Source organism: Haemaphysalis longicornis, unplaced genomic scaffold (genome assembly GCF_048455015.1).
Source record: "Haemaphysalis longicornis isolate Haplotype H1 unplaced genomic scaffold, Haemaphysalis longicornis Haplotype H1 scaffold_62, whole genome shotgun sequence".
NCBI classification, from domain to species: Eukaryota; Metazoa; Arthropoda; class Arachnida; order Ixodida; family Ixodidae; genus Haemaphysalis; species Haemaphysalis longicornis.
In genome coordinates, this window is record NW_027526410.1 from 292029 (window position 1) to 306663 (window position 14635).

A 14635-nucleotide genomic window follows, 5' to 3' on the forward strand; every position below is an offset into this window, starting at 1 on the left:
GATAAAAATATAAGGAAGAATTCGCTGTTTTCTGCGCACCCTACTCACATACAAGGATGTTCGCAGGGGTGAATAACTCAGACATTACATACTCTACTTATATCGGCACATTGGTGGCTGCCGTGACCAGCTTGTCTCCTCAGGATTAAGATGACCTCAGTCTGGGACCCTGATTTTGGGTTCCGAAATTGGGTTCTGCTATCTCTTTACTCCTCCTTTCCCAAATATCTCTAAAAGTAACTACACAAACGTCTTTCTTCCTCCTCTCTGTGGGCCTCACAAAAAAAGGCATAACGTTCAGCCAGACCTCAACGTTAGCGAATAAACACAATGAAACACTGACACTGTCACCTTCTCAGTCAAACTCGCCAACATCCCTAAACCGCAGCTACTCACGCCCACATCCTGAGCCACACAAGCGTAGATGGCCTCTGCCTTTCCTCAACCGCAGTGCTTAAAAATCGTAACGGCTACGCTAGGTCTCGCTGCTAAAATTCAATGCACCGAAAACATGGAACGTAAATGCTCTGTTTTAAAGCACTCCCTCGACGATGGAGTGACACCCCCGCATGATACATCCTAAGACCCAAACGAAGAGGTCATCTGCAACTTTTTATACTCTTAGTGTGCAACTATGCATTTTTACATGAATGTGTTTGTATTTGCTTTTCGGTGAGTGTTACTGTCACTGCTTACCACGAAAAAGCGTGTAACTCCCGTAGCCTTGCCGGCAGCTTGCTTCGCACAGGGCTGCAGCTGTAAACATACGCGCTGTATAATAGAGCCGAATGTTGCTATCATGCATGCTTTTACAAGCAAAACATCCTTATTGCTTAAGCAGGATGAGCAATCAAAGCACAAACCCAAACAGTCCAGCTCCGTATCCGCTAGTTTAGAAGGGACTGAAGGCATGCAGACTGAAAAAAAGACGCGAAGTCTGCGCAGTTTCTCTTTGAAAACGCGATTTATTTTAACGCGCGTCGTCAGAGGTAATGAACGATGTTAAAGTTCGGTTTGCCATTACATTGCAGTTTTATTGTGAAAATATTTTATATTGTATTATGTTGTTTATGAGTGCATGATGTCACAAGAAAAAAAAACATTTGTTCCGTCCTGTTCGTGCGCCCTTTCGTAGCCACTGCGCCGACACCCAGACAGCAGACATTCCCACATTCACACTGTTGCGGATCGGACACCTCGTTGCGGGTGCGCCGCCAGGAAATGAAGCCGTGGGACCCCTGAACGAGTGACCGTTTTTAATGGCGATGACTTGGTTACAATGATAATGATAGTAATGCACGCTCCCCTCGAGCGCTAGGTCTCTTCTTCTTCGTCGCCCGCTAGTCTCCAACATCCTCCGGGGCCTCAAGTGTGGTGGTATCCAGTTCTAGAAGACGTAGCTTCTGTACTGGCCTCTTGATGAGCTTGCCTCCTGGCAACCGCACTGAACAGGCTCGAACCAATCCGTCCGTGCCTGGGTACACTTCTTGAACCCGGGCTAGTGGCCAGAATAACTTGGGCGTCTTAGGAACGTCCACCAGCACAATGTCGCCGACCTTTAAATTTGTTGAGCGATGCGTGGGCGAGCGATGCGCTGATGATAGCAGCAACAAATATTCATGTTTCCATAGCTTCCAAAAATCTTCTATCATTTTCTGTCGATGTTGAAAGCGCCGGCGACAGTCAGTTCTATCGTGCGTACTCATCTCGTTCGACTTCGTCATTGCTTCAGGTAACGTAGTTAGTGGCTGACCAACTAAGAAGTGTGCTGGCGTGATGGCTAGAGGATCGCTTGCGTCTTTCTGTCTGTATGTGAGTTGCCGTGAAATATTTACCGCTTCAATTTTGGTCAGAATGGTTGAAAGTTCTTCCGAGCAGAGGCAGCTTCGCCCTAAAACTTTGCGGAGTGTTGTTTTCACGGTTCCGACTAACCGTTCCCACCAGCCTTCCCACCATGGGGCCGCTTCAACTATGAACTTCCAACTAATTCTCTGATTCGCAATGAAATCCTGGAAGTCGTCTTGTTTCATCCGTTTCCACAGTCTTTGTAGCTCCCGAGACGTTCTCTTGAAGGTTAGGGCAATATCGGAATAAATTGTGCTTCGGAGCCCCTTCTCGCAATGAAGCGCCGAAAAGCCAACAGGAATGCAGGTGAGGACATATCCGAGACCAGTTCCAAGTGCAATGCTCTTGTTACGGCACACATGAAAAGTACGATGTACCGTATTTACCCGATTCTAACGCGCACTTTTTTTTCGGAAAAATAAGCCGAAAAATCGCATGCGCGTTAAAATAGGATACGAAACCGAAACTGCTAAAACAGCGGAAATTTCGGCCCACCCATCGCCATAGCCATCTCAAAATGGCGCCAAAGCTCTTAGCAACGATTTTTCGGACGCAGGAAGCCTAGGCGATAAGGCTTTTCTATCGGCGTTCACACAAATTGTCAAATCGTTTCACTTCAGCGCTTCATAACAGCAATGGCAGTAGCAGCTCCCACGCGTTCAAAACGAGCGGTAGGCTGAAGCGTGCACCTCTGGAGAAGCCCTCGGAATGGGCGTGCGAGGCGTGGGCCACGATCCCACCGACCATGGTTGAACGTTCGTTCAGAAGTATGGCATCGCGAACGCACTTGACGGCACCGAGGACGAGATGTTGTGGTCAGCGGAGAGCGACGAGGAGTGAGATGAGTGAGATTACTTCGGGAAATAAATCCCCGTTTCTCTCGTATCAGTTTGTCTGGGTCACAAATTCCTTTGCGCGTTACAATAGGAGGTGCAAGTGTTTTCGTTTTTTTGCCAGGAAAATTGGGTGCGCGTTAGAATCGGGGGCGCGTTAGAATCGGGTAAATCCGGTACACCTTTCTGTCAGAGCCCTCTGACAACCTCGCATACAATGGTCCGGCGAAATCAAGTCCTGTAGTGCCGAATGGTTTCTTCTTCTCCACCCTGCAGGTGGGAAGTGGTGGATACGGCGACACGATGGGTTTAATGCGAAACCGGGCGCATAGCACGCATCGATTGATTACTTTCTTCGCCGCTTGTCGTGCTCTTGGGACCCAAAATCGCTCTCGTACACTGTTTATCATTGCCGTCACTCCTCCGTGCATCACTCGACGGTGGGCATCCGCAAACACAAGTTCGGTGAAGCGATGTGTTCTTGGAAGTAGCATCGGATGCTTCACGTCCCGGCTGTCGGTGAGGTTTTGTAGCCTTCCCTCGACGCTGAGAATACCATGCTCATCAAAAAATGGGTGTAGTTGGGCTATCCATGACCCACTCGCCAAAGGCGAACCTTGACCTTGACCTTCTTGTTGCCAACCTCTTTCTTTGGAAAACGATTCCGTTTGAACATGGTGAATCCAGTATCTCTCGGCTGCCAATATTTCTTCTGCAGAGAGGACTCCAGCTTGCTTCGTCTGGCATTTAACGTTGGAGACAAAGCGTAATACCCATGCAGTAACCCGGAGAAGTTTGCGCAGCGCGCCAAACCTGGCGGGGTCCATAAGTGGGGCTAAATGCACTGAGCTTCCCGCAGCGTGAAGTGTTGTAGGGGTTGCGGCTTCCATGCAAGAGGTTTTGTTGCTTTGGGGCTGTAGATGCATGATCTCCGGCCATTCCGATGAGGTCTTGCTCAGCCAAGCTGGTCTCTGCCACCAGTTTACGTCGGTAGCCAGTGCTTCCAAGGAGACCTCTCGGGTCAGTACATCTGCAGGGTTGGTTTCGCGTGGACAATGTCGCCAGCTACAGCCTGTTGTGTTGGACAGGATTTCCTTGACACGGTTTTTCACAAAGACATCTCGGGTCGAAGTTGCTCGATGTAACCAGCCAAGCACTTTGGTCGAGTCCGTCCATATGAAATGTTGCGTTCTTGTCATTAGGTCGCTCCAGGATTCTGCTATATACTTTAACAACCTGGTTCCTGTCAATGCGCCCATTAGCTCTAGTCGTGGCAATGACAGAGCTTTCAGAGGGGCCATCCTTGACTTGGCTACTATTAGAGCACTAGTCACTTTGCCACTTGCATCTTCTACCCGAAGATAAGCACAAGCTCCGTAAGCTTTCTGGCTCGCATCGACGAAAACATGTAGCTGCATGTCACGTGGTTCCGTAACTCTGGGCTTGATGCTTCGGGTAACTTGGATCTTCGGCATATGTATCAATTCGTTTCTCCAATCACGCCACTTATCTGCAATATCAGCAGGAAGCTCTTCGTCCCAGTCCACCTTCATAAGCCATAACTGCTGAAACGGAAGTTTTCCTCGGACTACATACGGGGCGAGAAACCCTAACGGATCGTAGACCCGCGATATGGTCTGAAGCACAAATCGCTTAGTGTCCTTTGCTTTTTCCAAGAAAGTAAAAATGTTCTCCGGGTTGTAGATGAAGGTGTCTGTTTCCTTTGACCAACCCAATCCCAGAACTTTTGACTAGGATCCAGCTCTGTCAATGCTTAGGGAGGCATGAGATCCGTTGGAATCGAACACCTTCTCTAGTTGCCTGCAGCTTGTACTCCATTTCCGTAAAGGCATTACAGCGTCGTCCATAAGCTCTCTTGTGCGCATGTAAAGAGCAGCCGCTGTTTACAAGTCATCGGCGCCGAACAGGAGGTCGTCTACGTAGAATGAGTTCAGAAGCAGTTGTGCTACGTTCCTTTTGTCAGGATCAACTTGCGTCTTCAAGAGATGTTGTATAGTAGCCGTGAGCATGAATGAAGTAGCTGTAGATCCAAAAGGAACTCTCGTCATCCGCCAAACCTCTACATCATTTTCGTCAAAAGGAACAGCAGGTGTTTCCTTAAACCACAAAAATCTGAACAGGTCCCGGTCCCCTTTTGGGATCTCTACCTGCAGGAACGCCTTCTCGATGTCTGCTGTCATCGGTTTAAGTACCATCCTAAGCGAAGGAGAACTTGAAGTAGATCCGGGTTCAGGTTCGGGCCGGTTTCCAGACAGCCGTTCAACGATCTCTCTCCTTTGGCGTGGGAAGACGCATCGAACACTACCCGTAGCTTCGTTGTGAGTGAGTCCTCGCGGATGACTTCTCTATGTGGCATGTAGTAGGTATGCCCGTCTACCAATTCCTTGTCAAGTACAACTTCAGCATTGCCGGAGACAATGTACTGACGAATCGGAGAATCATATCTCTCGAGCAGTCCTTCGGTCTTTGAGATGCGTCGCATCAGATTTCGTAAACGGTTTAGTGCGATGCCGTAGTTATCTTGCAGCAGCTCGATATCCGGTTCCTTACAAGGCACGGCTACCTGATACCGAGTACCAATCTTGGTGATTTTTTCATTGAAAACAGACAATGTGCCTGCTCTGCTACAAGCTTCTTCATCTGGCGCTACGCCCATTGCGTCGACCGACCAAAAGGACTCCAGAACGTCATGCTCCACTCCTTTAGCTTCTGCTTGCACGCGCATAACACAGACCATGACCTCGGATGTTCCATCCACGAAGCTTGTATTCTTAGCAGGACCTTGTAACGTCCATCCAAGAGTGGTCTTGATCGCGACCAATACTTGCACATCCGTACTGCGTATTATATCGCCGCTCACAAATTTCCATAGTTCGTCCGATCCTATCAGTATACTGATGCTTTTCTCTGCACATCCTCGAGGCATAGTCAGTTGGTCTGCCAGGCCGTAGCTTTGCCTCCGCAACTGATCTGCGAAAACGGATTCCATGTCAGTAGCAGGGATATCGTGGAAGATTGTCGGCATTGCTATTGCCTCGATGGTGTACTCGCTGGCATCAAACTGGCTACGTATGCAAAGCTGGACTACCTTGCACTTCCTAACACGAGAAGGTTCATCGGACCCGAAAGTGTTCACGGCGATGCGTGTCTCTCTTACGACTTTCAATCCCAATCTCGCTACGAGATCTTCTTCGACGAAAGTACGTTGACTGCCTCCGTCGAAAATGCCTCTGACATAGGACGTCTCGTTGGTCCCGACGATCCAGCAACGGAAAGTCTGTAAGTGCACGTCCTCGTCAAGTTGGCAGCTTGTGACGGCAGTCGAAGGCGCACCGTTTTCTTTCACTGGCCTTGTAGCAGCAGAGCCTTTTATGTCCAGCTTGTCGCTCCACCTCGCTTGGAAATTGGGATCGCACATAGTCGAAGTATGCCTGCCTTTACATGTATCACATACCAACTTGCGCCGGCACTCATTGGCATGATGGCCCGTCATAGTGCATCGGTAGCACCGCCTAGCGCTAGATAGTCGTTTCTTCTTCTCTGCGACTGTTAATTAAGCGCTGGACGCCTCAGTCGCATGTTTCTTAGACCGGCAGAAAAAACACGCACTGGGGTTTTTCTTCGCTTCTTGCGATGCATGCAGGACTGATGACGAGGGCACGTGCTTCTTGCGGTAACCGCGGCTGTTGGAGGAGGACGTCGCTGGTACACTGTGTTCCCTTGCTTCGAGCTCTATTCGTACGTATCTCAAGAGCTGCTCTAGCTTCTGGCAAGACGTTGTGGCACTGGTTGCCTCTACTGAAGCAGAAGGCACCGCTCCCTGCGTATCACCTTGAAGACGTCCATGGCGGTGGAATGCCAAGACGATCTCCTTTGGCAGCGCCTCCAGCAAAACGTCGTACAGCATTGCCAAGAAGCTGCTTGTGGGTACGTCCAGTACGTTTAGGCATCGGACCAACTATGGAAATTTGTGTCCCGAGTTTCGGCACCAAATGTTGCGGATCGGACATTCAGCTGAACACAGTCATAAAGCCTGCGCAGCTCCTTGTCCTCGGAGTAAGACGTCACGGTCTGTAGCTCGCAGGGGTTTCGAAAATGGCGCTGTATGATACGGCTCTTGCCGCCGAACCTGTCCTTCAGCAGCCGAACGGCACTTTCATAACAGGCCTCCGTTGTTGGCAGCCCTGCGATGGCAGCTGCTGCTTCACCCGACAAGTAGTTTCTGAGGTAATGAAACTTATCGGTAGCGGTGAGAGCCCGGTTGGTGTGGACTGCACCGTTGAATTGCTCCCAAAACGACGTCCAGCTACACACGTCTCCATGAAAGGGCTGGATGGTGAGCATGGGCAGACGGGGTCCAGAGATCTGAGATTGAACTGTCGTTGGGGCCTGTGGCGTGCTAACCGCAGCCGAGGGGGCAGGTTGCGCCATGTCGCTGACGCCGAGTTCCTCGAGCCGGTACGTAAGGCGAGTCAGAGCCTCGAGCGTCTGGTCGTTGTAACGGGCCGCCGACTCTTACTCCCTTTCCAGCTCCTCGACAGGAACCGCGTCCTCGACCTGGGCGTCGATCTCGCTAAGCTCCTCGCGGCTAGCCATGAGCTTGTCCAACACCTTCCGGAGCGCGAGCCGGTCGGAGCAGCCGCTCTCGATGAGTGCTGTCGCCTCTGACGAAATTTTCGCCGCTTGGGCTCGCCTTGCAGCGCGTTTCGCCTTCAGCCGGTCCATCGTTCAGCGAAAAAGTCCGGCTTACTCGCTTGGTAGGCAGCCCAGACCGCGCGCTGTCTCCCTGGGTGAGGTTCCGATAAGGACGAAGCTTGCTTGGGCGACCGTTTTTAGAAGAAACTCGTCTTCGCCGTCGCTCGCTGTCCACGTCGGTGGGATCCGCTCGTTTTCCCGGGTTTCGGCACCAAATGTTGCGTATCGGACACCTTGTTGCGGGTGCGCCGCCAGGAAACGAAGCCGTGGGACCCCTGACTGAGTGACCCCTTTTAATGGCGATGACTTGGTTACAATGATAATGATAGTAATGCACGCTCCGCTCGAGCGCTGGGTCTCCCCTTCTTCGTCGTCCGCTAGTCTCCAACACACACCGCGTGCTCAGCCGCCCGATGTCTGCTCGGGACAAATATCGGGCTGCAGATCATCATTCCTGTCTATCTTTCTTTGACGTGTTGGAGAAAAAAGCCGCGCTACCCGCGATTTGAGCTCTTACGGAGGAAGCAGTGTTTATGACGCAGGGAGGCAGCGACAATCTTATACGTATTATCAAGGAGTGGGCAGTAGAAGTCGGGGGCACGATTGATAGACTGGATACTGGTAAACTTTCCCAGGAGACCAAAGATACAACTAGGAAACGCCAAACCATAACAATCTCCTCCGAAACTGACAGAACAGATCTAGCGGAGCTTTGAAAATTTATCAATTTATCAATAAGCGTAAGACAGCTGACATATCCCTTTCGTGCCCAACATAAAGATTTTAGAAAAAATGTCCACAAGTAAATAAATTTTGTGGATTTACCCCTTCCCATTGATGCTTCGACAAGTTAAAATGAAAGCCCAGAGTATTTCACACAGAAAACAAACCCACACATATGTGTGGGCTGGGCTACTATTTGTATGATCTTCGGGTAGTAAGAATACCTTAGAAACGGCATCAGGCACAGAAAAACTATATTTTTACGTATTATTTATAAGTTTTATATTGTTTTCAGGAGTATTTATATTATAAATAGGATTTCGTTAAAATAAATAATAATGAAGTTTTAATTAACATAATTATAATTATAATTAATACTATTATCACAAGTAATTACGCAACGAGTTGAAGGTTAAGGTGCAAGAAAACATTACCAATGAACCAGAACAAAACCGCGAATAAATGAGACACCAATAAAGCAAGAACAAATTATTTATCGCTAGCGCTGCAGTGTACGAGCCCGCCACCGTGTGCCGCCCAGCAGAATTTTCGTGACGACGAAAGCCCAGCCCACACGTATGTGTGGGTGCATTTTTTAAGCGTGATGACAGTACGCACACGAAGGGAACGGGCGTGTTTTTTAGCCGATCGTGTTTTCCCAAGTCCTGAAAATCGCGTCTTACGCTTGTTATTCAGAAAATACGAGAATAGCAAGAAGAAATACCAGCTTTCCTCGTGAAGGCGGCTAGCGTGATTGCGACGGCTTGGGCGCCATTTTTAATATGCACTTTCGCGCCCCCTGGCGGCGAAATGAGTGAACTACCGAAACCAATAAAGTCTCTGAAGCGTTCGCAGTGACTACCCAGGGCTCTGAAACCGAATCCAAAACAAGTGCCACTTAGTAAACGAATTTGTTAACCCACACGTTTGTGTGGGCTGGGCCGTAAAGGGATATGGAAGTATAATATGGAAAGGATCGAATGCAGCCTGAAAGTAGTGAAGAGGCGTTTCGTCGTAGGGAAAAATTAAACGTATGCACTCAAAGACAAGCAAGGCAGTGTAATCACAAATTGGGATAAAACAGTCATTGCAGCAGATGACAGAGATCTGTACAGTAGCCAGGAATCCAGGATAATGCCGAACGAGAAAGTAGTTCAGAGGCAATAGACATCCCACTAATAACCACTAATAACACTTTTAAAGAAATGAAAAGGGGCAAAGCAGCTGCTGAAGATCACATAACAGCAGTCCTCGTAAACGATGGAGGGCAAATTGTACTAGCAAAACTGAAAAAATTGGTACAGGCAATGCCTAATGACCCCGACGGTACCTGAATCTTGGAAGAACGCGAATATCATCGTAATCTCTGATAAAGATGACATGAAGGATTTGCAAAACTGATTGTAGACAATCAGTTGTCTACAAGATACTTACAAAGGTAACCGCTAAGAGAACTTTTGCCACCTCATATTTCAGACAACGTAAAGAACAAGCAGGGTTTTGTAAAGGCTATTAAACAAGGGACCATATTCACACTATAAATCAGGCAATAAAGAAGTTTGCCGAGTATACTGAAGCCCTATATATTGCCTTCATAAATTATGAGAAAACACTTGACTCTGTCGATGCCTCAGGAGTCATTCAGGCACTAGGGAACCAGGTTGTAGACGAGAATTATGTAAGAATATTAGAGGACATTTACAATGGGTCCAAAGATACCACCATCCTCTATAAGGAGAGCAGTAATATACCTATAAGGAATGGCGTCATACAAGGAGGCACAATCTCTCTAATGTTATTGAGCGCATGTTTACAAGAAGTATTCGGAACGTTGGATTGGGAACAGGTGGGAGTAATGGTTAATGGGGAATACCTCAGTAATCTAAGATTTTCTGGTCATATTGCCTTGCTGAATAACTTGGGGGACGATTTGCAAAGCATGCTTACCGCACTGGGCAAAGTAGAACCGTGGGCCTGAAAATTAATATGCGGAAAACTAATCATCAATAACCTCGAGAAAGCACAGCAATTTGACATGTGTGGTGAGGCGGCAGTGGAAATGACAAGCTAATATATCTACTGAGGCCAAGTTGGACCCCGGATCCCAGCCATTAGCAGACATAATAAGAGGGATAAGAATGGGTTGGATTGCATTCAGCACACATTCTGCAATAATAAATGGCAGCCTACCATTGCCACTGAAGAAGAAAGTTATGGCAGGTGCATCTTACCGCTGCTCACCTACAGGGCAGAAACTTGAAGGTTCACTAAGAGGGCAAACTTAATTTGAGGACGAGTCAGCGAACAATGGAACGGAAGTTGATAGCTGAACATTAGGAGACAAGAAAAGACAGGACTGGGTCACGGAACAAACGCGTGTTAAGGACATATTAGTAGAAATTAAGAAGAAGAAATAGAATTGGGCAAGACCTCTAATGTCAATGAAAGATAATGGTTAGCTAATAAGGGTAACAGAGTGGATCCTTAGAGAAGGCAAGCGTGGCCGGAGGCGGAAAAACGTTAAATGGACAAATGAGATCCAGACATTTGCGGCGATAAATTGGCCGCATTTAGCACAGGACCGGGATAAGTGGAGATTAATCGGAGAGGCCTTTTGCATGCAGTGCGCGTAAATAGGCTGGTGATGATAATCATTACCCGGGAAAAGGAAGCATGTGCCCGCAGCGCACAGGGAAAGTTGAAAACGGTGATTGGCTGCAGCCGTCGCTGCCACTGCAAAGCAGGTAGTCCTTGCGGCTTCCGACTCCGACGCCAACGACCCTTTCTACCCTCTCTTTTGATTGCCTTTAAAGATGCGTAGAGGTATTTTTAACAGGCATTTGTTCGAAGCTGACGGTCGAATGGCCGCCGCTGGGAGTCGCTCGGCGCTGCTACGGCTTCTTCACTCGGTGTTCGCGGCATGGGAGTCGCCCTTTTTGAATAAATGACCAACCACGTTAGGATAAGTCTGTGAACAAGACTACACGGAGCACCCGCCGCGGTGGCTCAGTGGCTAAGGCGTTGCGCTGCTGAGCACGAGGTCGCGGGTTCGATTCCCGGCCGCGGCGGTCGCTTTTCTGATGAAGGCGAAAAGCAAAAATGCCCGTGTGTACGAGATTTCGGCGCACGTTAAAGAACCCCAGGTGGTCAAAATTAATCCGGAGCCCTCCACTACGGCGCGCCTCATCGCCTGCGTTGCGTCGGCGCGTTAAACCCTACAATCAATCAAAGACTACACGGAGCAGGCTTATTCACAGTGTTATCCAATTTTTATTTATAGTCTCATTCGCTGTTTTTAGCCAAGAGAACAAAAAAATTCCCCCGCATTTCCCCGAGGGGGAGAATGTGAAAGTGCGAATGCACGGTTGTCGGCCCGCTTGCGGCGCTTGCGCTCGGCCCCCGCAGCCCACCGCCTCGCCGCCTTCTCTTCCATCGGGTTTGTAGTATCACGTGTACACCACGCAGTTATCAAGCCGCTATAACGCCGCTGAGTCGCCAACGCACGCCGCTGACGACGTAGTTTGAATGCGTTAAAGATATAAGGCGCGTCACTAACACTGATATCAGCGTCGCGTCCGTGGCTTGGTCGGTAGAGCGTCGCGCTGCGGCCGCAAAGTCCTCGGGTCGAAACCTGGCGCCGGATGCTGTTTCTTTTTTAAATATAGAGGAGCACTGCGGACGCCGCCGCCGCCGCCGCCGGCGGTGGATGGTTTGGGGTCGCTTATAAAGTGCATTCGCACTTAAAAACGAGCGCTACAAACGAGGATAGAAAAAGCGAAGGAAGCGCGTCTGTCTTGTCGTTTTTCGCTTATTCTGTCCTCGTTTGTAGCGCTCGTTTTTCCTTAAGCAATGAACCAACTAGCCCAACAGCATATTTTACAGAACTATCTAGCCCCGAACACCCATGCGGGTACATTCTTGCTTCTTTATGATAATCATCTACACGCTACCATGCCGCCAAGGTACACAGGCCCGGTACTATAGGAAAACATGGGAAACTTCGAACAACCACAGTGAATGCGCCTATGCACAACAGATTAAACAGACAGTCAGATAACGCACTACCAAGCTCAGGAGCACAGCGTCGACAATGCAGCAACCAAAGGCAAGAACTACGTATGTGGTTTGCCTAGGCGTGATTTTCGTCATGCACACCACTCCGACCCACACAATAGAGATTGTCCAGGTACAGCAAACAAGACAACGGTAATCCGAGGTAATGCGGCTGGCCGCCGGTGATATGCTGCTGCCATAACACCAAGGACAACAGGAACAGGCCGGTCAATTCTGTTTTGATCAGGGTCAGTTCCCCCGCTTGCGCGAGTTTGGTGCTACAAGCTTCCGTAATTGCTGCGTACTAGTCTTTACCTACCTCATTACACACCTTGTCTTGGAGTGGTTGGCGCAGTATCTGCTCTCGGCCGTAAGCAACTAATCCTGTTCGTAGTCCGCATAATGGAAGGTGCCTCGATCACCACCCCTGTCGCCTCTTGGTACAGACGTCGCCTCCGGGATAATACGGGAATTCGCCATGCTGAGACCATGCTCTTCTACTGACAGGCTACGTTTTGCATCCGTGGCAAGGACGTGCGTAGCGAAAGCAGGGCGGCTTGGCTGGTAAAAATACACCGGTGATCACTCGTCCTTTCCGTGAGCTGCAGCGATCGTGATCGTGAGCTCCGTCACCGTGCCTCGGCAACGACGATTGGTGGGGCGGATAGGGTGGCTTCCACAAACCGTTTACGGGACTGCTGCTAAACATGGCTGCTGAAGCTGCCCTGTTGCCGTTCAAGAGACCAACGCCACAGAGTTCGCTTGGCGGCTTGCGAAACTGGAGAGCATCTAGTACATCGGACTCCTGGAGGCGCCATATCTAATGGAGGGGCGAGGAGAGACGCTAGCGCCAAAAGCAACACATCCAGTGTCTTGAATGTGGCAACGGCGTCCGCTCGCGACAGCCACCCACATCCTAGGTCAACAAGAAACCCACATCATCGGCCGCGAAGTTTAGACTGCCGGAGAATATCAAGGTAGGAGAGTGCGGTTCGGCGGCTTCATTGTACGGTATGATCATGGAGTCCTCGGAGACTTCAATGCCCTTTCTATTCCCGATGAGGACGCAGCCACCGCTAGGCCGGCTGCGTGTCTCGTCTCGCACCGCGAGAGCGCTCAAAAGGGCTGTCAAGCGCTATGGTAGTTGCTGCCCAGGATAACTCTCGACGGCAGCTGTGAGGAACTGCTGATCGTGGACGCACGGCTTGCACGCAGCGGGCATGGTCGGCACCTTTCCAGCCTCCGCGGTTATCTTGCTTTCAACAGAGGTCGCTGTTCTCTCGCCGTTTCGGTTGACGGCAGAGTAATGGTTTAGCGTTCCGGGTTTACCACAAGCTGTCTTGTGGCGTTGAACAAAATTCAGGGCTCCTAACATGATTGCTGCACCTTACGCATCCAATGGGACTCAGGTGCCACAATTTATTGACGTTTATGCGGAAATCCCAAACTGAAAAAAATGGAGAAGGCTCAAGTGAAGTTAATTCCGAGACTGAATAAAATAAAAAAGAACTCGGAAGCAAATAAGGGCAAAGTTTACTACATCGACCGTAGGTGTACCGCAGTTCAAGCAAAAGCATGGGACAACGCGAGGTTAGGAAAACTCGCTTGGACATGGACAGCTAACCGAGGAGCTGAGCAGGGGAAACGCTAGACAACACGGCAAACAAGTTCAGCTTGAGGAGAGAATCGAACGGAGCAATCTATAGTTTTACGGCATCGCCCCAGGAGAAACGCAACCAAACTGAAGAAAAAAATGCGCGCCAAACCGTCTTTTGAACGTGGTTGGAAAGCGAAGCTGTAAATGACACCCCCAACGATTACCCATGTGCCGTCATAAGAATTTACGCAGGTTGTTGCGCTCAGAGCCAAACCAAAGACAAGTGAAATTCCCTCAACCACACCCTTTATTGCTTCGAAGAGATATGGGGGTTGGTAGAGTTGTATGAGGGGATGATCGGAAACTTTATTATAAAATTTAAGGAAGGTCAACCCCAGTGTCAAACAAAATCACTTCTCCGTCTCAGCATCCGCTGACGTAGGCGACGAGATCGGTGGCAGGGACGCAGAAGTGCGATGCAATGTGTTTATACGAGCTTCTTTTTTATTTTTGTAACTTCTCGCGCATGCGCAAGTCTCACACACAGCCGTTACATATGCCATGGACGGAGCGCACAGTGGTGCGAGAGGTTGCCTGCCGTAATCATGTGGCATTCAGCAAGAACGCAGGGGGTAAACCCGTAGATGTGCTCGGCGAGTGCACCGGCTGTCGCCCCCGTTTCCACCTTGGCTCGTAGCTCAATTGATAATACTACGGGCCCTCTCTTCGTTTCTCTATTGGTTCTATGTTCGATTCCTGACTGGGCCAGCAACTTCTTTTATTTCTTCGTGGGGGTTCTCTGTTGACACCAACGGTCGCGGCAGAACCCTTGGACGGTTAGAGGTAAACAGCTCCGCTTTAATTATCA